This window comes from Notechis scutatus, chromosome 5 (genome assembly GCF_049901735.1).
Source record: "Notechis scutatus isolate UNSWTSFEM ecotype Mainland chromosome 5, rNotScu1.2, whole genome shotgun sequence".
In the NCBI taxonomy this organism is placed as follows: Eukaryota; Metazoa; Chordata; class Lepidosauria; order Squamata; family Elapidae; genus Notechis; species Notechis scutatus.
This window is the reverse complement of record NC_142013.1, coordinates 96,214,974-96,241,464: the sequence shown is the minus strand read 5'-3', so window position 1 is coordinate 96,241,464 and position 26,491 is coordinate 96,214,974.

Below are 26,491 nucleotides of genomic sequence, written 5' to 3'. Positions count from 1 at the left end.
TTTGTCAAAAACAAGCATTGATGTAGGTTAGAAATTAGAACTTACTGAATAAATTTGCAGGAAACAAAATGCAAATATCAAAATAAGGTAATAAAAACATGAATGGTCAATTTTTGCAAAAGATCAATGGGGAAGTAGATAAAGTTGGCAAAGCCTGGCAACAACTTACAACTGGAACATAAGAAAGAAAGAAAGAAAGAAAGAAAGAAAGAAAGAAAGAAAGAAAGAAAGAAAGAAAGAAAGAAAGAGAGAGAGAAAGAAAGAAAGAGAAGAAAGAAAGAAAGAAAAGGCCTGATTTTGGCTGCTTTTGAGCTAGCTAATCAAATTAACACAATCAAAGCCAGAAATGAAAAATTATCAAATGATTCAAAGTGCAGATTGTGCAAAGAAGCAGAAAAAACAATAGCTCATATACTCAGCTTGTGCAAGAAGATCACACAGTTGATACAAAACAATATAACAGAGTCACTAAAATGATTCCCAGTAAAATCCGTAAAAAAAACTATCATGTGCCAATAATGAATACTTGATGAGAGCATATAATTGAAAAAGTATCAAACATATTGTAGGATTTCTGAATAGAAACTGATAAAATCTTGGGTCATAGCACATAATATGTGATTGCAGTTAAAAAGAAGGAAATGTGGATAATCGATTTGGCAATACTAGTGGATAGTGCAATAGAAGAATTGGAGAAGATCACAAAGTATCAAGATCTGAAAATCGAAGTTTAAACCAGCTGTAGCGGTCCCAGTGGTAATCAGCACACACCAAAAGCTACCAAAAAATTTTTGGATGTCACATAGAAAAATATGTGCCTTGACAAAATTTCCATCAATTTCAAAACACCACCACATTGCTTGGATTTGCACATATATTACGTATATCAGTATATTATAACGTCCCAGATTATTGGGAATAACTCAGTGTATATGAAAGCCAACTAACGAACTGGGAACTGTAATTTCATATTGTTGTGCATATAATGATGTTTAATTTATGTTTTGAGTATATTTCCAGTTAAATTAATTGTGTTACAGAATAAGATGTTAAATTTGTAACATAATATATTCTGCGTGCATCTCTCTAACTTACAATGTGCTTATCTTCTGTGTTGCTATTGCTGGAATGATAACAAGCTTTCATTCTCTCCTCTGCATGCAGAGTTCTTTAAGCAGTGATAAACAAGTGACATAAACAATTCTCCTTTGAAACTTTTTATCATGGTACAAATAACTTAGTCCTAAACTTATTTATTACAAGCCACACTGTTTTCTAACAAAGCACACTTGAGAACAGTTATACCTTTTGGAAGTAAAGTGTTTACTTGTAATAAATGACACTGACATCATTGGGAATCAAGGATAAAGTCGTACACAAATTTGGTCATATGGATTATTCGTATGGATTATTCCATACGAGATTATTCCATATGAGATCTATATTTGTGCAAACATGATAAAAAGCATATTGAGAGGGTATAGTGTAATTCAAACATTTGAGAAGGGGTACTTTGTGCACTCACAGAACCAGTTGTTAAACAGGTTGCAGCCCACCACTGCATATTGCCCCTAACAATCTGGGTCCTCCTTTTACTGACTTTGGAAAGATAGAAAGCTGAGTCACCCTCAAGACAGTGAGACTTGAACTGTCAAACTGCTGGCAGCTAGCAGTCAGCAGAAGTAGCCTGCAGTACTGCATTCTAACCACTCTGCCACCATGGCTCTAAAAAAGACAGCATGCAGCATCTGTCTGCAACTCTTTAAAACAATTGCAGACAGATGCTATGTTATACTTTGTGTAATTCAAAAAGCACTTTTTACCTTTGAATCAGATCTGTTGAATAGCCCTAATACACTTTTTAGAAACACCCTTCGTGCACTTGTAGTTTGTACATAGCTTTTGGAAGCAGGATAATTCTTCAACATTTCTAGCAGATTTATAAGGCTACTCAATCCCACAAGATTCTGTTAGATTTACAAAGGGTAAAAGCATTTTTCACAAAGGGTTGAAATGTATATTTCACTAAGGAAAATGATTTGTGTGTATATGTGGGTCTGGGCATGTTTTAACTAGAAAAGGGTAGGACCAAATTAGTTTATTTGATTAATATCTAATCAGAGACCAAATGAATTGTCCAGGCCATAAGAGAGTCCATCATAAAGAATTCAGACTTTTCAACATTAGGAATATATTCATGTATGAACAATTATTGTTTTCTCTTTCTGGGTATGTTTAGTTTAGAATGCTGGGGGAGAGCAAGCATTATTCAGCCAGTGGTTCATTTGATCTCTCTCTCTCTCTCTCTCTCTCTCTCTGCTCTCTCTCTCCCTCTCCCTCTCCCTCTCCCTCCCTCCCTTTCCGTCCCTCTCTTTTCTATCTCTCATATCTCTCTCTCCATCCATCCATCTATGATATATGGTAAAATCAAATCAAATTTTTATTATAGTCATAGACCAGCATATCCAGAATAGAGTAACTTTAAAAAAGGAAAAGAAAAAATTACCACAAGTGTCATTATTTTTTGGACAATTGTGGGCAAAATTTAAATAACCAACCTTTGGTACTTTTAAGAGATAGAGCTATCTCAGTCAACCAACAGATAGAAATTATTGGAAAATTTAGGAGAAATCAGACAGTGACAAATGTCCCTAAAAAACTACCATAAAGAAGAGCATAGAGCATGGTTTCTATCCTTCCTATGCTGCAGGAAAATATTATGCTTCAAAATGAATTCTCTTCCAAAAAATCTGTGGGAAGGGCAGTTAAATGGTATCAGACACATCTGAATCTAGGGGTTGAAAATTAAGGTACAGATATCAGACTGGTCTGTAAGTTAAAATTCACTCATGACAGCAGACGTGGTATTCAGCAGGTTCTGACCAGTTCTGGAGAAACACTAGCGGAAATTTTGAGTAGTTTGGACAACCAGCAAATACCACCTCTGACTGGAGAGTTTACAGTATTCTTCCCCTGCCACACCCACTAAGCCACGCCCAAAGAACCGGTAGTAAAAAAAAATGTGAATCCCACCACTGCATGACAGGGTTTTTATTTGCACTTCTATGTCTAAAATCCTTTATCTTAAATGTAATTTAGCTCAATCTGGCCCTAATGGTAAATAGCATCACTGGAAAAAGTCAAAATGGCTCAATTTCCTTTGGATCACTTTTTTTTTCTCAGGGGGATTTGAAATTATCTGCTGCAATTAGGTGGGCTAATCCAACAGGTTGTGAAGGCTCAGACAGTAAATAAAGATATTTATCCATTAAGAATTAAGTTTGAATTTTGTCTAGGGTTGCCATGTTGTTATATAGTCTAGTACCGTGATGGCAAACCTATGGCATGCATGCCACAAGCGGCACCCAGAGCCATTTGTGCTGGGACATGAGCCGCAGGCAAACTTACCTCACTGTGCATGTGCGCACCTCACAGCTGATTTTTTTTCAGTTGGTTTGGGGCCTTTTTCAGCCTCCCAGAGGCTTGGAAAAAGCCTCTGCAAGGCTCTTCAGGCTGAATTATAGGTCCGTTTTGTCACTTTCTGTAATATTAATACTAATATTTTATTTAGATATATTCAGGAATCTCCTCTTAGTTCAGTGAGACAGTTCCAGGTAATTAAGAATTTTAACCTAAGACTTAAATCTTTACGTAATATCACAAAAAGTCTGATGGTATTTAGGGAGATATAGAATAAATCTAAGCGACAATGCACTATTCCTATTGAAATAAATAGAACAAAAATTACATGAAAAATATTATTCCTTACTTCTTATTTATTTTGACATAATTAAATACTTGTGCTTTAGATCAAACTGCATTTTGAATGCCTTAACCAACTTCTATTCATTTTCTGTCATTGAAATCTATCTTTGTATGAACATGACTTCATTATGAAGCAAGGATGTTCCATAACTCAGCTCAGAGGACTGGAGGACAAGCTAATATGCCAGCTATGTTGCTGCTCCTGGAAATACAAATAAGATATTTATTTCAAGTTTCCCTCTGAAACCCTGAATGGAACCCAAATTGAAGTCATGGGTTGCTTTGGTCTTCTTTCATAGCACATAAATCTGTCAAGAAAGCAAAGATGAACATAGAATATCATCAGAATGTAAAGGGACCTTGGAGGTCATCTAGTGCAATCCCCTGCTCAAGCCGGAGACCCTATACCATTTCAGACAAATGGCTGTCCAGTCTTTTCTTAAAAGCCTCCAGTGATGGAGCACTCACAACTTCTGAAGGTAAGGTGTACCACTGGTTGATTGTTCTCACTGTCAGAAAAAAACAAAAACCTTAGTTCTAGATTGCTTCTCTCCTTATTAGTTTCCATCCATTTAAATGTACATGAGAAGTACACTTAAAGCACTAATAGAAATTTGTATAGCAGTATATCTAATAAGGTGATTTTCTCTCCTTACCCATCTGATATTAACAATTCCTTTGGTGAAGATGGAAAAGTATAATTTGTGAGATCAGCTCCAGATAAAAATGGTCATAGATATTATTGGCAAGAAGGAGAAACTAAATCTAAAATGGCTGCTTTAGGCAGGAAGACACGTCAAAGCAATTCAATGAGACGTATCATGAAATACATAATACTGACATGCAAACTAGAAATAAAAGAAAATAGGATGATTATTTTGAATCAAAATAAAACCTAACATAAACAATTTGAGCCATAATTGAGTTTGGAATGTCAATACCCATACCATTACAGTCTATATAAAACAATTCATTAATAACCAACAACAAGAGAATGTAAAATTCTAGAAGAATCAGGATATGAATTGCTGTTCCCACTATGAGGCAAAATGAAGTTGTTGCTTCTGGCATCAAATTGTCACCGAATCATTACTATATGAGGTAGTACTAGATGGGAGTGTTTTTTAATATTTTACTTGAGGAATTTTTGCTTGATATTTTGCATGAGGAAGCAAAATATTGCAACTGATCTGGATTAATATATTTGAATGAAGAAAAGGGGGTTCTTAGATCTGGATCTGGAAGTTGACATAATTAGAAGAATATATGTCTAAGTTAACATAATTAGAAGAACTTCCTCTCTGCTTTCAAAATGTCAATAAGCTGAAATAAGTACCTCTTTTTAAAGTCTTTAAAAATGATTTATACCACTTTTTTAAAGTGCTGGATTGCTCTCAAATTCAAATTTAATTCTAATCATTCCAAGTGGAACATGCTTTGCATTGAATACATGATATTCTTATAACTCTTGGTATATTAAGAAATAAGTTTTATTATGATATCCCAATAGTACTTTAGGAAGATGGAAGTGTGTCAAATTCCATATACACATACATAAATATTTGGCCACCTATGATTACACCTTTCTTAACATGCTCTCCTGAAAGCCAATGAAATAGTCTCTTGAGAATGATGTAGAACCTAAAGCTCAGTATCTAAGTGCAAAATATATTTATTTGGGAGCATGTCTCATTGATTTCAATAGCTATTATGTCAATGTAGCGTGCTTATAGCAGCAGCCTGAGGCTAAACTCCTGAAAAATAACTTAGAAATTAAATAAATGGAAGAAGCACAGAAATCTATGGTTGTTTACACAGATAATTCACATATTTGGGACTGTTAAATATGTGTGGCTTGCAGTTCTGATTCACTTTTGTTGGGTTTTATTAGCTGTGGTAATTCATATAACTTGACCAGTATCTTCTAATTCTAATGATTGAATAGATACTCAACCCAAATAAAAAGAGGAGTGAGAAGGGAAAAGGGAGAAGAAGGGGAAGGGGAGAAGGAGAAGGAGGGCAACAAAAACAGTACTGTAGCAACAGCCACAACAACACTATTAAGTCATGGTGGTTGTGCCTAACAAAAGTATTAGCCAACCTTTAAACACCATGAACCTTCATCAAAATAAATGTTCTTGCTTTTTACTTCCTTAAAAGTTCATTTATATTTGTTTTAAGAATATTTGACAAAATCCTAATGGTTAACCAGGAAGATTCACTTAGATTGTTGTGATAGGAATTTTGAAAACTCAGATGAATTTTTACCCTTCTGTAAAATATAAAACATTCCCCACATGCATTGATTAAATGAATATTTCTTTATGAATTATGCAAATGCAGGGTCCAGAAATTCAGCTAACAAGAAAAGATGAGCCATATTTTAATATCGAATCAGATATGCCCATTATGCTTTTTTTCTGTCATTGTTTACAATACCTTAGGTTTTAGCAGGTGGCAGATCTGAGAAATGAAACCAGTCATCTTTCTCCTAGATCTTTTCTTTTGTATGTACATGCTATACTGAATAGATACTTATACTTCTAGAGTAGTGTTTCTCAATCTTGGTGACCTTAAGATGTTTGGATTTCAGAATTCTGGAAACTGAACTCCAGATAATTGCCAAGGTTGAGAAATGCTGCCTTAAAAATTGAGAACAGAATTCTGGCAAATCTGTTGGGAACATTTCAACGAATGTTTCTGTGTTGTTGTTTTTGCTGCTTTTCCTATTGAGTTGACTGCTTTTTATTTCTTTGTGGCCACACAAATTGGAGACGACCTGTTGAAAAAGCAAACACAAAGAATCCACCAAACATTCTTTGATATAAGCAATAACAATCTTTACAGATCATGAATTTTAAAAAAGCACTGAAAAAATACTGTCTTATTGTAGGCTATCAAATTCTTAGTCTCGCTTTTTGTGTGTCTGTGGTAAAAATTGCTTGCTTTATATTAATATTAATTACATTTTCCCTTGAATTTTACCATTGTAATACCTCTCTACCTTAGTTCAGTAATTTTATGATGCCATTATTCTGAATAATCATTTAATTGCCTTATTCAATGAATAATGCCTTACCATATTAATTTTTATGCCCAAAATTCTTAAACCTGAACCTACAATTTTACTTGCATTGTTATATAATTTTATAGCTTGTTTTATTCTAGTCAATTTTTGCATTGTAGAGATTTGCATGGATGTTTGGCAAGTTAAATGTGATCTCTTTTTCCCCCCAAAGATTTCTTTTGCTGGTCAATGACCAAAATAAAATGACTGAATGACTTTATATTAGCAATTTATATCTTGAATGACATCACAGTTTGTTACCCTTTATTTCTGAAATGACTTAAAGGACCATTGATTTATTATGTGCCATCAAGTCATTGTTGACTTATAGCAACTACATAGATAGATTTTTCTCCATAACTATCTATTCCTTACTTGGTCCTTCAGGTCTTCCAATAGTTTACTCATCACCAGTGTAACTGAGCTTATCCTCCTTGCTTCTCATCCCTTTTCTTGCTTCTCTTTAGGAGACAAATGTCTACCTTTTCCAAGATTGAAAAAAAGAAAGAAAAAGTCTAGACAGATGAACTGGTCTCTCTGTTTTTAATTGATTCTAGCAGATTACAGTCAGCAAGACTTGCAATTTGCTTTCTGGTTATCTTTAAGGCTGTTCCATTATCTCATAACAATAGCTCTGCAACTGTCAATATGTTGGGTAACTATTTTTCTTGAATTAAATGTTTTGTCAAGTTTTATGTTAAATATACCTGGGATGTAGATACCCTAAATCAGGTTCTGAAACAAATGACAGCTAAGCTTTCAGGAGGTGTCAGATAGTCTAATTCATATTGACTTCCACCCTTCCATCTCCACTTATGTACCTTAGAACATTCAATTAGTGCTGAGAAAGGGAATCAAGCTTTTGGAATGATAGTATTTTTGAGGTTTTTTATTTTATTTTATTTTTATTTTATTTGGTTTGTCAATTGCTTACAAGATAATAGGTATAAGTAAAAACATAGTTATGAATACATGGATACATATAAGAAAAATAAGAAAAGAGTGCAACTACCATTTTATATACCTGGAATGTTTTATACTGCTGGTACAGGGGTGGGATATTGCTGGTATAACAACTGGTTTGGTGCTTCGCGTGAACAGCAATGCAAAAATCCTTACCTGCTATGTTACTTCGGGGGAGTAACACAGCTGAGGAGTGGCAACCTGCTCTTTTGTGCTGATCAGCTGGGATGATAAAGCGCAGATGGACATGACCATTGGAGTGAACCGGTTCTCTCCCAGCTGATCTTTGGAGCTAGGGGTTCTCCCAAACCAGTCCGAACCAGCAGAATCCCACCCCTGTGCTGGTTTTATCTTTAGTCAGTCTGTCTGCCTTATGATTTTTTTCAGCTGATGTTTAGCATGACGTAAATAATGTTGCAACCTCTGCTGCAATGAAGGATCACCACCGCATATTCACTATTGAGAATAGCTACTGTGAAATGTAACTATGGGGGAAAATAGCACCTCCTCCTCATCTTCATCTTCTTTCTAACTGAAGTTCTCTCATCAGGGACATAGTTATTTCTATGTTGCTCACAAGGTGTCACACATTTCTCCTTTTGCACTGAAAATGCTGATTCAGATCTTGAACGTGTTGTTTCATTAATTAACTGGAACAAGAGATTCTGAACTACAGGGTAATTGAATAAATTAAATGACAAGAATCTCAATCCTCAGATGAATACCCTTATATTCCAGTAAATAATGACTTCTTTTCTTTGCTGAGCCTTTCAAATAGATGGGCAAGCCATTTCTAGGAGCAAATTATATAGTTAGGGTCATTTTTATGACTTCATTTTAAAATGATATTCTTAATATTTTGTCATTGATCAATTGCACCAAAGTGGTGAACTTCTGGTGGTGAAAACTGAAAAAGAATTCTTAATAATAAGGAAATTGTGCCTGTTGGCTTTCTTCATAAGTTACTAAAAGGTAGCAATTTTTATTCCAAGTATGAATTCATCATTTGTTAAAATCACAATATATTTAATAACTTTTTCCCCAAATGGAACAATTGTTGGACATTATAGATACACATATTTAATTTCATCTCCACCAATGCAACTTGAACTTTTTCTATATATTAGAGCAATGAAAAATAAAATAAAATATTCTTTCTTGATTAAAACAAAGATGTAATTTATTGAAGTTTTGGGTATTTTTAACTTTTCTTTCTCCTATGAAAACACTGAATTAGAAATGAACTCTAATAAATGAACTCTAGTATTCCTGATAGGGTATATGGTGGGTGTAAGTTTCTTGGAAACATAGTTGTTATCTAAAATAGAATTAAATTGGCATTGCACAAATCTAGAAGAAGAACTTAATATAATCCCAATTCTATTCATGTCTCAGAATTATATCTAGCTATCTGGCTATTATAAACTGTATAGTGTGCATGTGTATGTGTGTTTGTGTGTGTTTACAGAATCCATGTCATTTCCTAAGCTAAGAAACAGGGCAAGATTGTATTTTAAGCAGAGGTGGGATTCAATTTTTTTAACAACTGGTTCAGTGGGTGTGGCTTAGGTGGTGGGTGTGGCTTGGTGGTCATGTGACTGGGTGGACATGGCTTGGTGGTCATGTTATTGGTTGGATGTGGCCAACTCAACATCACTCACATCGAGGCACGCATCTCCTCGCCTGGCCTCTCAAGACTATGGGGATGCTGCAACAGTCGTAAGTGTGAAAAATGGTCGTAAGTCACTTTTTTCAGTGCCATTGTAACTTTGAATGGTCACTCCACACAAGCAAAGTACCAGCAAAGGAGGGGAAAAAAAACTCCAGAGGCGTTCCTGAGACAGGAAGTCTAGTCCTGCCAAGAATGTAATAAGGTATAACAGAGAGGCAGTTTTTGTAAGCAGCACCAGAATGTTTCCTTCCTGCCTTCCTTACAGGATTAGGCCAGTCATTTCTTCTAACAACCAGTTCTCTGAACTGCTTAGAATGTTAACAACCGGTTCTAGTGAATAGGTGCAAACTGGTAGAACCCCACCCCTGATTTTAAATCAAACTTGTCAGTGATGTGGTATTTTGGGATGATTCTTAATAAAATATAGACAAGAAGCTTTAGATCAGGCTTGTCCAACACGCGGATGACGGAGAGGGTGGGCAAGGGGAGAGAGGAGAAACAAAGCGCTTGGCTCCCTCTTCTCACTCACCCCGAGCTTCCTGCTGCGGATTTTCACGTAGCCTTGCTTGACTGTTGTTAAAGTTGGAGGCCATGGCCAGGACCAGCTTACCCGCCGCCGCCGCTTCTGCCGCCGCCCCCCCACCCCCGCCGCCCGCTTCTGCCCCTGCCGCCACCGCCGCTTCTGCCCCCGCCACTGCCGCCGCCCCACCTTGCCGCCGCCCCCAACCTGGCAAAATAAATAATTAATAATTTTTATAAATAATAATTTTTATAAACAATAAATAACTTTTAATAAATAATTAATAATAAATAATAAAAATAATTTATAATTTATTATATAATTTTATAATATAATTATTTTATAATAATTTATTATATGTGCGACCCAAACCAAATTTTCATCTTCTAATGTGGCCCAGGGAAGGTGAAAGGTTGGACACCTGCTTAGATGTATTCAGTATTCATCCTTGGACATCAACAATGAAATCAGGAGATAATTTATTGCTTGATATTGTATATCTCTGTCACTATCTCTGCATCTACATCAATCAATCTCTTAATATTTTAGCAATTAATTAACAAAATAAAAATGCTAATATTTTAAAGAAAATATTTCATCTCATCAAACTTCAGAAAGTCTGATGTGAATAGGCAAAGGCTGTTTGGTGATCTGAGTGACCAATCTTCAGGCCATTCTATCTATAGAGATAGTTTGAAATTTTTCATAATGTTACCAATCCCCTCCAGTGCATTGATGTTCTGAATTGGAAAGTAGGACTTGTAGTTGAGCATACCTAGAGAATAATCTATTGGAGAAAAGTGCTGTTGTTTTATCTCTTGGACAATCTGATTAGGGTGGTAGTCTACCGGTTTGGCCTGGTTCGGCTGAACTGGTAGTGTTGTGGTTAGCCAGCAGCAGGTGCAGATGGCTGAGGAGAGCAAGGACTCAGAGCCAGGACCATTAGGGAGTGGACTGCTGCCTTCAGAGATTGTGGGGGCTGGCAGCAGCGAAGAGGTTCCTGAGGAGCCTGTGCCAAGTACATATGTGCGCAGGATTGTTCACAGAAAAGAGAAGCTGCAACAGCACATGTGACTCAGGAGTAAGGCTGCAAGGTAATGGCCCTCCTTCAAGAAGATAAAAGCAGCTGTGATGCAAACGTTCTTTGCAGGAAGCAAAGACATTTTGAAACTCAGCCTTGTGGACATTACAGTATTTTAAGTTGGTATTTGAAGATTCTTGTGTTGTGAAATATTTCTTATCTGTGATTCTTGGCAGTCTCGTACAGTTTTGGCAAGGTTTGTGCTTATCAGAGTTAATTAGTTTGCAGCAGCCTTTTAACCGAAGATTTGTAAGACTCATTAAAAGGTTTCTGTTCCCTTTGGTTATTGTTTGTCTTATTGGAAAATAAGGTTTGTTTTGGGTCAGAACAGGTAGCTCCAAAGATCATCTGTGAGCGAGCCAGTCTGCTCTGATGATCTGCTGCTGGGCCCACCGGCCCACTCGGCTCTATACTGACCTTTATTTCCTGGTTTTGAAGCTCAGCTTCTTCGCACAGCACAGCCGATTGCTGCGCATCCACTGTTGAACACACAGGGAGAGTGCAGGATTGCAGGAGAAGATCAGTATCAAACCCTCTGCATGCGTACAAAGCATGTGTTTGGCGTGTGTGCACATGAAGTGTACGCGCACAAAGCACACCCACCAAGCCATGCCCACAGAACCGGTGGTTTAAAAAAAAGTTGAATCCTACCACTGAATCTGATCCATTAAACAGAATGTCTGTTCTAATATTTATTTATTATTTATTATAACTTAATTCTGTGATTCTTTGATTCCAATATTTCAGAGTTGGGACCCCACAAAAATTACTTAGCTCCTTGTGGTAAGACAGTCATGACTCATGGTCTGAAATAAACATTATTTTGTGTTCCTCTTAAGCTTTATCAGTTTAAGAATTTGTTTGCCTTTGCCTGTTCTGACAATAAGACTATTTTTCTTTACCTGAACAATACTCATGTTTTGGCCTTGTTTAAAACTAGACAAGAGTTAGTTGGACCTGCTGCTGGTGCTAAGAGATAATATAAACTAAACATATATTTAAAAATAAAAGAACCAGACTATAAAATACTATATGGGAAAAAGTAATAATGTATCAAAGTAACTGGTGATTAAATAGGAAAAAGTGCAAAATTTGTTATGAATGTTGAAAAGGGAAACAAAGTTTTAAAAATGTATGTAAAAAGGGACTTTATGCACAATTTGTTAATTGCGAAGCCAAGGAATGTTAACCTGTGAAGATATTGTAAACCTGCATGATGATAAGAAATGAGATGATTAAAAAGAAGCCGATAGTAAAGGCCCATTAAATCAACTTGGTTTAAGTCCTATACAATTCTTTCTTCAAGTGAATCTGGATGCAATCTGGATGCAGGTACAATAAACTAGAAATGTGTTGACCAGCTGCTCAATGGGAAATTCAGCTCTATTCAAACTAATTGTGCCATAAACTGCAGCATTATACATAATTCTGCATGTATGCATGTAAACATATTAAAAGGAGACTGGTTCCAAAAATCCTTTTCAAAAATTGAGCAGCATTCATTTCCACAAAGGGATATGTCAACTTAGTGTTTGGATACTCCATTATAAACAATACATCAATTAAGGAAATGCCAAACAAGCCAACCAAAGAACCTCTAAGACCACTCCCACTAATATTATAGGACAAGCCACTAGAACAGGGGTCTCCAAATTTGGCAACTTTAAGACTTGCAGACCTCATCTTCCAGCTGGGAATTGAAGTCCACAAGTCTTAAAGTTGCTAAGTTTGGAGACTCCTGCACTAAAATATAAATTGAGAACAAATCCTACTTCTTACAAGCACTGATGGTGTTACCTAGTTTGGTAATGAAACATCTTCAAGAAAACAACCAAGTTGAAAGAGCACCAAGGACTCCTCATATTTCATTTCATTCAGTTCACAAAAAGCTATACCCATGTCTGAGTTTTCCAAACAAATTTCATTTTGGATCATCAACTTTTCCTGCATTTGGCTTAATGATAAATTAATTATGTTATATCTGTCTGTTTTCGCTTATTGTAAATGACCCATTTAACCAGGTAAAATGTTTTTTAATATCATAATTCAGAACAATTGTTTAAATTACTTTACATCTTTTTGCAATTGAGATTCACACTTCCTCATCTTCATTTTTTTTCATAGCCTTCATCAGGGGTGGGATTCAATTATTTTAACAACTGGTTCTGTGGGCGTGGCTTAGTTGGTGGGCGTGGCTTGGTGGTCATGTTACTGGCTGGGTGTGGCCAACTCAATATCACTCATACCGAAGCATGCATCTCTTCACCTGGCCTCTCATGACTGTGGGGAAGCTGCAACAGTCATAAGTGTGAAAAATGGTCATAAGTCACTTTTTTCAGTGCCATTGTAACTTTGAATGGTCATTCCACACAAGCGAAGTACCAGCAAAGGAGGAGAAAAAACTCCAGAGAAGTTCCTGAGATAGGAAGTCTAGTCTTGCCAAGAATGTAATAAGGGAGGGAGGAAGGGAGGGAGGGAGAGAGAGAGAGAGAGAGAGAGAGAGAGAGAGAGAGAGAGAGAGAGATTGGAAATATTCTCAAATCTATAGCATTGCCTGTATTACGCTATTATATCTGTGAAGTAAAAACATTCACAATTTTTCTCCCAAGGGTATTTTTTGAAAAGGCAACTGGAATTTCTTAGGTTCTTTTCTTGAAAATATTTCATTTCTCATCCAAGAAGCTTCTTCAGTTCTGAAAACAGAAGCTTTTTCTGATCAGAAAATGCTTCACCTCTTAGCCAAGAAGCTTCTTGAATAAGAAGTGAAATGTTTTCAAGGAAAAAAAATAAGAAAGTCTAGTTTCCTTTTGAAAAGCAGCTTTGGGACAACCAGGATCTAGAAATCCCAAAGGTGCTTTTTCAAGAAGCAACTGGACTTTCTTGTTTTTCTTTGAAAATGTTTTGCTTCTCATCCAAAAAACTTCTTCAGCTCGGAGAGATGAGAAGCGAAACGTCTTCAAAAAAGAAAAACCAATTGCTTCTTGAAAAAGCACCTTTGGGACAGCTATGACCGGAATGACTGAGAATCTCCATAGACAATCACAGTTTTTGGGCAAACTACCAATACAGGTAGTCCTTGACTTTCAACCCTAAATTTCCATTGCTAAGCAAGACAGCTGTTAAATGAATTTTGTCCCATTTTATTATCTTTTTTTGCCACAGTTGTTAAGCAAGCATTGCAGTCGTTAATTGGATCATGTGGTCATTGAGTAAATCTCTTTTCCCCCATTGTCTTTGCTTGTTAAATGCTGGTTGGGAATGTTACAAAATGGACATGACTCCAGGACAGTATCACTGTCAAATACATGCCAGTTGCCAAGTGGACATTTTTCAAAAAAGATTTTATTGATTTTCTATTGTTTACATTTGGTTAGTGCTTAATAAACATCGTGTGGTCTGGGGTTTGTGTAATTGCTTAACAATACAGATTATATTTTTAATCTCCACCTCTTTTTTCCAACCACTGGTAAAATAAAGTCCATGTTTGATAACATTCTTCTTTGATAACAGTCTTCTTTCTGTTTAATCTTCAGTGTAAGTCTGTCCATATCTGCACAATCTAGTATCTTCCTAACTATCTCTTCATCTCATGGTGTTTCTTCATTTTTCCAATATTGTGCAAATATAATCCTCGCTGCTATTAAGACATGCAATGTTAAATATATTCTTTGCTTATCACATTTTTCTGATATTATACCTAAGCTCAGGTTTAAAAACCTACATGTTTTCCTATCATCTTTTCTAACCACTTGTGTATTTTGTGACCGTTTAGCCAAGTAGCCAAATTTTGATCTCATGATTGTGAGGGCACAGCAAAAGCTGTAAGTTTGAAAACCTGTTATAAGTCATTTTTTTCAGTGCCATTGTAACTTTGAACAGTCACTAAATAAATGGTTGCAGGTTGAGGACTACCTGAACTGTAAAATGAATATTATATAACCATGAGAAGAACCATTCTAATAGCTGAAACATGCTACAAGAGCAAATATTTAATGTAGGTGTTCTCTACCAAAAAATACCCCCCCATTCCTTTAAAATATATGGTTTTTGGAGTAAGTGCTCAAATGAATTATCTATTGACTGCTTGGTGCCAAATGTTAACAATATGTTCAACTTAATGACTTCATCACTCTGGAAGACAGGTAATAAAATAATCAGTCAAGATCCAAAGTTCAGATAGTATATCTTGATAGGTGACAGGTTTGATTCATTACCGACTGATGAAAACTTCTTGCTGTGTTCCCTCATTATTTAGTTGTAATCAGGTTTGAAATATGAAGCATTAGGTTCTCCAGAATTTATGAACCAGCTGTGCATGAAATCCATGTGACAGCGATGTCTCCATTGTGATTCTAGATTTTTCTTTTTAAAAAAAATGTCAGTTTCCAGATTGGTATATAAAAGTGGGACAGGAATGACTGTTCTGTTTTAATACTTTTGATTTGAAAGAGTTGGAAGCTATTGAGTGAAAAAAATAACCTAATTGATCTATCACTTTTTTTTTCTTTTTATGATCCTGTAATCCCTTGATTCGAGGGAGAATCTGGATGGCTGAGTTTCTGAGTTTCTGGCTGGACGCCCTTCCTGATGCCTATATGGAGTTCACAGCAGATATTTTCTCTTTCACTCTGAGAGAGAGAGAAACAAGTGCTGCTACCTAGGATTGAATTCTCAACCTTGCCTCACAGTCTCAATTTCATAGTCATTATCAGCCCTAAACCTGTAAATGGCTTTCAGAGAGAGGTATAAATCTGGATGATTTTTATAGTCTACTGGTTTCATCCTCAACAGAAAAGTCCATTTTTCTGTCAAGTTTTTGACAATTAATCCTTTCAGGAATAATCTGTTTCTAGAACCAGGGAATAGGAAACTTGAAACAATATTTCCACCGATAATCTCTGCTGCCACCCTAAAGAATGCCTTCTCTAAACTGTGGTCCCCAGGTTTGGAGGCTTAGTGGGCTGGCTGGAGGGAGGAAAGAGGAACCATGCTGGCAAGCTGGCATGCACGCATCTCAACTGCAAATTGAGCTGTGTGCAAACATGCACATAAGCCCACCGCTTATGCGAATGGAGCTGCATGCATGCATGCACACCAGATTGCTGCTTCCGCAGCCTGGTTCCATAGGCCACCGCCCAATAGAGGCCCAGAGGTTGGGAACCCTGCTCTAAAGCAAAGATAAACCCAAATAAACCCATGGTAGACATCAGTGTTAGTCAGCTAAAATCAGGGGTGCGATTCAACTGGTGTAACAACCGGTTCAGTGAGCATTTGCTACTTGACCTCCAGCAATCACTCTGTGTTAAACAGCTGATGCGCAGCAATCCACTGTGCCACGCAAATCAGCTGAGCTTGAAAACCAGGATATAAAGTACAGACTAGAGTCGGGGCGGGCGGACTAGAGTTGGAGCAAACTGATTCGCTAACAGCTGGTCCTTGGAGCTACCGGTTCACCTGAACTGGGCCGAACTGGTAGAATCCCACCCCTGGCTAAAATCAACATTGTTTGTCTTTGCTTTGTATATCTCTCTCTGGTATTGACATTCTCTTGATTTACTGTAACAATACACGAGAGTGAACTTGCGACACAGGAGAAAGAGCTGCATACTAGGCAATGGTCAGATAAGAGGTAGCTAAGTCTATGGGAGGGATGAAGGCATGGCAAATGTCTCACAAGAGACACTCCCTAAACACTTCTTGAAGTTTAAAGGTGAAGAGGAAGATATGTACTTTCAGACATGCAAGATTCTGTTAATGTAACTTACAATGAAAATGTAGTCAATATTCCTAGTTGTACTTCTTGGCTTGAATACATTACAATGCTGACATCACTCTTGCAAATGTGAAAGAACACCTCTTCCCTCTAAGGTAAATGTATAAAAAGTAAATAGTACATTTATCTACATATTATTATGTTTTGGCTTTTATTTTTGTTGTACACCAAAGAGAGTCCTTTGTTGGGATATAAGTACTGTAAAATCAAATAATACAGTGAAATAAAATGAAGTGAAATGAAATGGAAAAAATGAAACAAATTATACCACTTTCCAGATCTCTGATTGGATTCATCCAGTTTCATGAGCAGTAATATGCAAAATCCTACAGTTAACTGAAAAGCAATGGATAGAAGAGAAGTAAACCTGAGCAACAACCCTCCAGCACCACTTTCTGGAATTGGTTATGATGCATGTGAACATTTCGAATGGAGGTTTTTTTCCCCAACAATTCTTTGAGCAAAGTATCTTCTTGAAGCTTCTTCACAAAGCCATGTGGTCATCTGCTTCTAAGAAGCAATGTGAAGCTACTATAGTGATTCACTTGATATCCAGAAGGGGCTTCTGCACAAGAATGTGGCACTGAAGTAAAGCATTATATCTTGCACAAAACTGTGGGTTACCTAAGCATGAATCAGTGCCATTCATCGGAGAACATCATACAACAGAGAATAATAGGGACCTTGGAGGTCTTCTAGACAACCCCCCTACTCAAGCAGAAGACCCGCCCTATATCATTCCATACAAATGATTGTTCAGTCTCCGTGAAAAGAGCACCAACAGAAGCAATTTTTCTGATTAATTGTTCTTACTGTCAGGAAATTTCTCCTTAGTTCTATGGTCTTCCACCTACTGGTATTACTTTTTGTCTTTATTTCAGGTGCTTTAGAGAACAAGTTGACCTACTCTCTGGTAAAGCCCCTTAAGTACTGTCAGACTGCTATCATATCATGTTTAGTCCTTTCTTTTGTTAGATTAGAAATATCTAGTTTGCTCAATCATTCAACATATGGTTTTTCCCTCAAAGACTTATCATCTTTGTTGTATCACTGAAACATCAGAAGTCAACTTAACTGCAATATCAGATCTCAACATCATTGTTTTTAACTGTGTTGGTCCCTTTCCTAGCATACATTCTGCTATAGGACAATCAATGAAGCTTCCATTAAAAACAAAACAAAACTACAAACCCATTTTAAATTAATCTAGAATATTTGTTCAGCTTAAAGATTTAGAAAATATCTAACATCTTACCCACGTACCAACCAATAATTATTCACATCTTTAGTGCCAGGTGAACAGAATAACTAGAATATCCAAAACAGGAAAGCTGGAATAGAATTGTGTGCATTTTCTTTAGGAGAGGCATTGTGTTTAATTGTATTGCATTTGTATTGCATTTATGAAATAGTCATATGTAAGAAAGTCCAACATGGTTTCTGTAATCATCATCTCTCTCTCTCTCTCTCTCTCTCTCTCTCTCTCTCTCTATATATATATATATATATATATATATATATATATATATATATATATATATATATATATATATATATATGATCTTTAGTTATTGGGTTTCTCCGCGTAAGATTGGAGTATCTAGGCAACATTTGATGAAGTCTCATTCATCATCTTCAGGCTTCTGTCTTCAGCTCTGTGCTTCTCAGAGTGAGAAGCACAGAGCTGAAGACAGAAGCCTGAAGATGATGAATGAGACTTCATCGAAACGTTGCCTAGATACTTCCAATCTTACGCGGGAGAAAACCCGAATAACCAAAGATCCACATACAAATACCCGAGAACCTCAGAAAATATATATATATATATATATATGTGTATATATATATATATATATATATATATATATATATATATATATATATATATATATATATAGAACTAAGATATTACATTTAATGTCAATATTTTAAAAGTCAATTTTATTCATATGTATAAAATCTCTTTGAACTTATCAAACATTTGTAAGCATTAACCTTTGAGGATTATATTGAGATTGACCTTCAGGGAGTATATTATACATGCAGATAAGTGTGTGTGTGTGTGTGTGTGTGTACCTGTAACCATTGTTTTTGGAGACATTGTTGCATCTTCTTGCATGATCTCTTCTGTTTCTTTGCACAATATCCACTTTGAATCATTTGATGATTTTTAAAATCATTTGATATAATAATAAAAAAATCATTTTAAAATGATTTAAAATTAATCATTTTAATGATTAATACAATCATTAAAATCATTTGATATAATAATAATAACAAGAACAGAAGCAACAACACTACCCATTATATTATTAAATATCTAATGGGATGAAATAATACCGAAGACATAGTCCGTATCAAGTCAAACTATTTACTAACAGAATCTTATGCCACTGACAAATAATTGCACATACTGTATACTACTGGAAGATAACATGTGAATGAGTCCTTGCTTTTGTAGGGGGTAGAAGAGGACTTGTGATTTATGTTAGCTGTGTGTAGGCATGACAACATAGTTAGCATCAGCCTAGCTGTGGCTGTTAATTAGTTGAACTACTTAGTTGATCAACAGTCTGACCTTTCGTCAAATTGGAATAAAGTTAATATGAACACAAATGACCTTGGAGAGATCAGGGTATATTACCATGAGAAATGAAAATACCTCACTTAAATATATTGACCATGAGTTGACACGTAATTAAACATCTAGCATTGGGGAGAAGAAGCAGAAAAAATGGGGAGATAAAGAGATTAAAATAAGCAACCAAAATAGGAATTTGATAGAAAATTAGTGATAACATTAATGGTTTTTAATCATAGCATTGCTTCATACATGAAATGATAGCTCACAGTTTGGCAAAAAAAATAAAATAAAATGGATCATAATGCCAATAATAAAAGAAGCAGTTACAAAGACAAATCTGAACAGGCTTTGCCCATTTAGTATGCTTGGCACATTGCAAAATGCAGCAGTATGCTTTGTGAGGATTGCCTGTTGAGAGAATCGAGATGATAACAATGAAATACTTGCTGTCAGCCAGCATTCAGCAGCCGTTTCAACACCATGTTATACCATCTACAAAAACCAACAAGTCACATATCAGAAAATCAGAATACTTTTCTAAAAGATGCTGAAACAGTGGAGGGGTCCTAAATACATGGGCAAGGATTGAGAAATCTGGCTGTGCCCCGAGATACACAGAACACTTGCCTTAAGCAGCAGAGACTTGCAAGCAAAGAATAGCTGGAGAATATAAATATGAGCCATACTTGCTTTGTGCCTGCAAAGCTCCCAGTCACTTCCAGATGGCCTCCTGTAACATTCTCTACATAAAACTACCCTTAAAGAGCTACCAGAAGTTGAAGCTGGTTCAAAACGTAGCAAGGTGAACACTTAGGAACATTATTCAAGCTGCACATGTGACACTCATGTTTGACTCTGCCTTCAGTTCAAGTGGTGGTTACCCATAAAGTCCTTCATGGCATAGGACCTGGTTATGTGAGTCACCATCTCTTCCCTATTGTACCTGACCCATTCCATCAGATCTGCCAGGGGAAACATTCTACATCAATTAGACTCCACTAATAGGAATCAGGAGAAGACCTTTCTTTTCTTTAACAGATTAACATAGTTGGAAGGGACCTGGTAGATCATCTAGTCCAACTCCCCACCCAAGCAGGAAACCTACTCCATTACTGAAAAATGGCAGTCCAATCTCTTTTTGAAAGCCTCCAGTGATGAGGCTCCCACAACTTCTGAAGGCAAGCTGTTCCATTGATTGATTATTCTCGCTATCAGAAAATTTCTCCTTATTTCCAGGTTGAATCTCCCCTTGATTAGTTTCCATCCATTATTCCTTGTCTGTTCCGTCCAAGGCTTCCTGAGACAGTAAGAATCACATGTTGTTCCCAAAACCTTGTTTTTATTTCAGTGGCTGTAAATTACATGCATTCACAGCCCGTAATGAGTCCCAAACAGTTTATGAATAGTCCAACAGAAGTCTGTCACAGTCTTTCGAGATAAGGCTGATAAACCCACCTTTATCTTCTTTGAAATGCTGACAACGACTAAATTGCCAATTAGCTGTACAAGGCCAGATGGAGCACAGTCAACACAGAGCTTCAGACCAGAACAAAACAAAGTTGCTTCCTGCAAAGGCTCATGTCCCTTTGCTCCTCCTTTATGTCTTATGGGAGGGGCCAATCATCTCCAAGTCTTACTCTTGAGTCGCCCCTTTTGTCTTTGCCCTCTGACAGCTCTGCACAAGTGCACACTGGGAACAGGCTCCCCCTGTTCCTCTGCCTCGCTGATGTCAGATTCTGGAGGTTCCAGAGTCAGCACATAACAGATTGTTCTGGCCCCATCTGTGTCAGATGCAGATCCCTTATCCGATCCCTCCCCAGACTCCAGGACTGGCCCATGTTCTTCCCAATGTCCAACTCTGCCACCAGCTCCACAGGACGCCGATGGACCACAACATTGCCTGGCCTTCAGGTGCTTTGGAAAATAGCTTGACTCCCTCCTCTCTGTGGCAGCCCCTCAGATATTGGAACACTGCTATCATGTATAACCTGGTCCTTCTGTTTGCTAGACTAGCCATTCCCTTCTTCTGGTACCTCCTCTCTGAAACATCATTCCCCACCAGAGAACAGATTAACCCAACCCCTTTCCCCACTTTTTAAGGCCCCAAATATTTGGTTGCATGCCCAAGCATGAGGACAAAGTATCAGTTGAGCCTATGAAGTGGTGGTGTTGATAGTTTATTAATTTACTTTGCCTGCCAATTACATATTTATTTTGTTCCTTATTAGTTTTGAATGACTTTGATGAGAATCAGCAGCCATATAAATTTTATATAGATTTTCATAGATTTTCACGGTTACAGATATCTAGGTCTAGGTGTGTTCGGGTCTTTTCCCATGTAAGATTAAAAGTATCTTGGTGATGTTTCTGCGAGGTCCTACTCACCATCCTCAGGCTGGTGATTTCGGCTTCACACTGCTTGCACTGGCACGAAGCCGAAAGCACCAGCCTGAGGATGGCGAGTGGGACCTCGCCAAAATGTCGCCAAGATACTCTTAATCTGACATGGGAAAAGACCCAAACACACCTAGACCTACATATGTGTGTGTGTGTGTGTGTGTGTGTGTGTGTGTGTGTGTGTGTGTGTGTGAAACTCAAAAAAATAGAATATCGTGCAGAAGTTCATTTATTTCAGTAATGCAACTTAAAAGGTGAAACTAATATATGAGATAGAATCATTACACGCAAAGCAAGATAGTTCAAGCTGTGATGTGTCATAATTGAGATGATTATGGCTTAAAGCTCATGAAAGCCCCAAATCCACAATCTCAAAAAATTAGAATATTGTGAAAAGGTTCAATATTCTAGGCTCAAAGTGTCCCATTCTAATCAGCTAATTAAGCCATAACACCTGCAAAGGGTTCTTGGGCCTTTAAATGGTCTCTCAGTCTGGTTCAGTAGGAATCACAATCATGGGAAAGACTGCTGACCTGACAGTTGTGCAGAAAGCCATCATTGACACCCTCCATAAGGAGGGAAAGCTTTAAAAGGTACCGTATTTATCGGCGTATAACACGCACTTTTTTCCCCCTGAAAATAGGGGGCAAATGATGTATGCGTGTTATACGCCGATATATGTTAAGAAGCCTTCGGTGAATGCTGCTGGGATCGGGGATCAAGGACACAAATGAAAGAAGGGGAGGGAGGAAGCAACCGAAGCCTGTCCTTCTCTCTGGGTCAGCTCTCTCAGTTGCTCTCTCGCTCCTCCACCAGCACAGGAAGAAACTGCTTCAAAGAAGCGGGGGGGTTTCCTGTCGCCTCTCCCCCACCCCCACCCCGTCCGCCCGCCCGCAGTGCTCCGTTCTGCCTGCCTGCCTGCCTTCGTTAATGGTTGAATCGGAACAGCTTCGGCTGAGTAAAAGAGGCGAATAGTTATTATTCTCAGCGAGCTGCTCCCAAACAACCAGAAACTAAGGCAGGCAGGCAGAATTTTTTAAATTTTTTTCCTGAAATTTCCCCCTTAAAATGAAGATGCGTGTTATACGCCAGTGCGTGTTATACGCCGATAAATACGGTAATTGCAAAAGAAGTTGGATGTTTCCAAAGTACTGTATCAAAGCACATTAATAGAAAGTTATGTGGAAGGGAAAAGTATGGAAGAAAAAGGTGCACAAGGAGCAGGGATGACTACAGCCTGGAGAGGATTGTCAGAAAAAGGCCATTCAAAACTGTTGGGGACTTTCACAAGGAGTGGACTGAGGCTGGAGTCAGTGCATCAAGAGCCACCACATACAGATGGATCCTGGACTTGGGCTTCAAATGTCGTATTCCTCTTGTCAAGCCGCTCCTGAACAACAAACAACATACGAAGCATCTTACCTGGGCTAAAGAAAAACAGAACTGGTCTGTTGCTCAGTGGTCCAAAGTCCTCTTTTCTGATGAGAGTAACTTTTGCATCTCATTTGGAAACCAAGGAACCAGAGTCTGGAGGAAGAATGGAGAGGCACACACTGCAAGGTGCTTGAAGATCCAGTGTGAAGTTTCCAGTCTGTGTTGATTTGGAGAGCCAAGTCATCTGCTGGTGTTGGTCCACTGTGCTTCATTAAGTCCAGGGTCAATGCAGCCATCTACCAGGAGATTTTGGAGCACTTCATGCTTCCTTCCACAGACGAGCTTTATGGTGATGCTGACTTCATTTTCCAGCAGGACTTGGCACCTGCCCACACTGCCAAAAGCACCAAAACCTGGTTCAATGACCGTGGGATTACTGTGCTTGATTGGCCAGCAAACTCTCCTGACCTGAACCCCATAGAGAATCTATGGGGCATTGCCAAGAGAAAGATGAGAGACATGAGACCAAACAATGCAGAAGAGCTGAAGGCTGCTATTAAAGCATCTTGGCCTTCCATAACACCTCAGCAGTGCCACAGGATAAAATGCTGAATGGCTCAACCATATGTTTTGTTCAGAACATAATTTGAAAGGAGGTCCAATGAGAATCAACAACATATCATGGAGAATTAAAAAAGAAAAGATTCCAGCGTGCCACCAACCCATTTGCCAAATCTGCCTTTTCGGCATTAAGACAAACCTGCTGATCCAATTTGAAGCAATTTTGGTCAGAATGAGAAAAAGAAGGCTTAAAAAATCTTCCCTCCTTGACTCAACCATAGTCCTGACCCCAATCCTTTTAATTACTGGAAAAAAAGAATTAGACATTTTTCTCATTTTGTTAGCTCTAAATAAATGCAAAAACTGTCACATTCAGCTTGAGGGAAGAGTCAGCAAATGCTACCATCTTACATACTCGGCGATAAAGAATGCATCAGGAATAGAGGTGGTATTCAGCAGGTTCTGACCAATTCTGGAGAACCTGTAGCAGAAATTTCAAGTAGTTCAGAGAACTTGGCAAATACCACCTCTGACTGGCCCCATCCCCATCTATTCTCTGCCTCCCGAGTCCTAGCTGATTGGCTGGGTCTTCTTTTGTTGCCCTGCACAGGAGAACAGAGCTGGAAAGCAGGTTGGTGGGGTGGGGAGGGAATGGGATTTTGCAGTAACCTTCCCCCAGGAGTGGGGTGGGAATGGAGATTTTGCAGTATTCTTCCCCTGCCATGGCCACCAAGCCATGTATATATATTTGCAGTGATATGCTCAGATATTTCACCGAGGTGAATAGTTCAATTCTGCCTTTCATGTATTCCAAAATTACCTTGTCCCTCCTCCCTCCTCAATTTAAATGGAGAAGCCTAAGTGCAGTAACAACCACTGGCAGCATAAAACAATCCATAGCAGAAGAAAATGATAAGATGGCTATAAAAGACTTGTTATGTATTGACTTAGGATTAATATGAAACCAGAACACTAATGTCTTTCTGTAGGAGTCCTGGTATTACCCGAATGAAATCTATACATGATATTCTCTGTGTTTGGAAGAACAGGAAATCATTTTATGAGGCTTTTAGGTCCCTAAGAGCCAAGCAGTGTTCCTTTTCCCCAAACAAATCATTTAAACTTTTCTAGCTTTGTTTTTCTTTTCTTTTTATAAAGTTGTATTTAAAAGTGACATTTTCCTTTGCAGGCCAAGGATGGCTGGATTGTTTTTGCTGCAGCTTTTATGCTAAGGCAGCACTTTGTAGTTTGTGTCACATGCATGAGCAGCAAATGGAGTGGCAAACCCCCTTCTTTCATTTCCCCCACCCTTAAATAATTTCACTTATCCAAAAGCACTTTGAATGCTCTGAAAATAAGAAACGCACAATTTACTAAGGGGTTGGTGCTGCATTTTCTCTATTTTCTTGTGAAAATGCTAAACAATCTCTAAATATATAAGGTCATGGGATTGGATGAATCTAGCAATAAATTGGGAATCAAGCACTCTTAGGTGATTGTTACTTTGTGTGACTTCTGAGCCATGAAGTTTGCAGTGGGTGGAACAATGAAAGTTTCTGGAAAATTAAGTTAACCTAACTGCAGTTTCTAATATATATACTTTCTAATATACAGTAATTAGAAACTGCCATTATATATTAGAAACAATATATATTAGAAACCACCATTAGATGTTTGTGTGTGTGTACATACATACACACATACACACATACACACACACACATCAGTGGTGGGATTCAATTTTTTTTTACTACCGGTTCTGTGGGTGTGGCTTGGTGGGCGTGGCAGGGGAAGGACGCTGTAAAATCTCCAGTCAGAGGTGGTATTTGCTGGTTCTCTGAACTACTCAAAATTTACACTACCAGTTGGTCAGAACCTGCTGAATACCACCTCTGACACACACACACACACACACACACACACACACACACACACATGAATTACCTTGTGGTAAGATGAGTGGCCAATATTTTTTTTACAAGCAAAGAAACAAATAATAAATTCACCATTGGACTCATTTATGGAAAAAGCAATCAAAGCATGAAATCGGATCAGGGGGTAGTCCTTGACTTATGACCACAATTGAAACCAGAATTTCTGTTGCCAAACAAGGCAGTTGTGAAATGAGGTGTACCCAAGTTTATGACCTTTTTTTGACACAAGTCTTAACTGAATTCTATTTGTTAAATGAGTCATGTGGATATGAAGTAAATCCAGCTTCCCTATCCACTTTGCTTGTTGGAAACCAACTGGGAAGGTTCCAAATGGCCATTCCATGACCCCAGGACATGCAACTGTCATGTTTACAGTACAGACTGCTTGCCAAGTGTTCAGATTTGGTTCATGTGACCCTGGGGAATGCTATGATGTGCAAGGACTGGTTCTAAGACGTTTTTGAGTACCATTGTAACAGTTTAATCTCCATTCTTTAAGCATAACTCTTTTATAAAAAGAGATTATTGGACAGCCATTTGTCTGAAATGGTATAGGTACTCCTGCTTGAAGAGGTGGCTGGACTAGAACTTCTCCCAGGTCCTTTCCGGATCTATTCTGCTTCTGATTCAGAAGGCAAGACAAGAAGCAATGGATGGAAACTAATCAAGAAGAAAAGCAACCTGGAATTAAGGCAAAACTTGCTAACAGTGAAAACAATTAACCAGTGGAATGGCTTGCTTTCAGAAGTTGTGGGTGCTCCAACACTAGAGGCTTTTAAGATAAGACTGGATAGCCATGT